The following is a 1,462-nucleotide window of genomic DNA, read 5'->3' as shown; positions in this document are numbered from 1 at the left end:
CTCTTTCTCTTCCTCTCTTTCTCCCCCCATACCCACCTACCTCTCTTTCTCCCCCCATACCCACCTTCCCCTCTTTCTCTCCCCCCCATACCCACCTTCCCCCTCTCTCAATCCACCTTCCCTCTCTTATACCCACCCTCTCTACTCTCTTCCTCTCTCCTCTCTTCCTCTCTCCTCTCTTCCTCTCTTCCTCTCTCCTCTCTTCCTCTCCCCTCCCATACCCATCTTCCCCCTCTCTTACATCCACCTTCCCCTTCTCCCTCCTCGTCAACACCCCCTCATAAGCTCATCCCACCACACCCCAACACACTCCTACTCTACCTTCCCACTCCACCCCATCCAATTCCTTACACCCACCACCCACCCCTACCCACAGACCCCACCCTACCCACAGACCCCTACCTCTCCCCCACCCTCAGCCTAACCCACACTCCACCCATGCCTTCCCCACCTCCCAACACCCTCACATCACACCACACCAATACCCTCGCATCACACCACGCACACACTACAACTGACCAACTACTTTCTCCCTTTCTCCCTTCCCCATTTTCACACTACATACGTCAAGATCACCAGCATTCTACCTCCCACACACAGCCCCTCGTTCCCGATCACCGTTTGTTATCTCCCCCTTTCTTAGCTCTCCTGAAATAAGAATTTCTAACTTCCGGTCAGCCATTGTTATGATCGGCCATTATTATGATTGACCGTTGACTGAACACTATTCAATTTTTTTTCTCCGTGTTTTTCTCCTTGTCTCCGTATTCTTTCTGTTGAAGAGCGTAGCTCGAAACGTCAAAGACTTTCCGTATTCCCGAGCGTCATACTAATATATACTTTTGTTATTTACACCACCTGTCCTCGTCTGTTGTTATTATTTGTATATTCTCCCATATATATATATATATATATATATATATATATATATATATAGATTCAAGGTTTGAATATGGTACTTATGCAAAGGCACCCGAATATCTAGCCTGATAGACCCCGCTATGTCAAGATGGACTTATATATTCTTCCTCACATTTGGATTTTATATATGCTCTCTCCCACTTGGATTTAATATGTTGCCACATTTATAATATGTCTTTTTTCTACATTTTCTACATTTTCGTGCAGCTGAAGATTGCTCTTCATATTGCATTTAAGGTAATGCTCACATTACTTAAATAAATTGAAGTAGCATGAAATGTGCGTACTGCAATCACTTTTGAAATCCGTGTTGCTTATTGTTTGATATATATATATATATATATATATATATATATATATATATATATATATATATGTATGTATGTATATATACATATATACGACGGGCATCTTTCAGTTTCCGTCTACCAAATCCACTCACAAGGCTTTGGTCAGCCCGAGGTTATAGTAGAAGACACTTGCCCAAGGTGCCACGCAGTGGGACTGAACCCGGAACCCGGAACCATGTGGTTGGTAAGCA

General features: G+C 43.8%; 1 long non-coding RNA gene across 1 annotated transcript in view; it reads right to left on the bottom strand.

The window, feature by feature from the left end:
* The window catches only part of LOC149136673 (uncharacterized), a 367,529-nt gene extending 366,643 nt beyond the window's left edge, over positions 1–886 (bottom strand). The window contains exon 1 of the long non-coding RNA XR_016241185.1: positions 712–886. This is a non-coding gene — a long non-coding RNA (uncharacterized LOC149136673). The remainder of the gene's footprint in view (positions 1–711) is intronic.
* Positions 887–1,462: the final 576 nt, after the last annotated feature.

This window comes from Octopus bimaculoides, chromosome 3 (assembly GCF_046866305.1).
Source record: "Octopus bimaculoides isolate indiv1 chromosome 3, ASM4686630v1, whole genome shotgun sequence".
Classification (NCBI taxonomy): Eukaryota; Metazoa; Mollusca; class Cephalopoda; order Octopoda; family Octopodidae; genus Octopus; species Octopus bimaculoides.
This window is presented reverse-complemented; position numbering and strand designations above follow the sequence as displayed.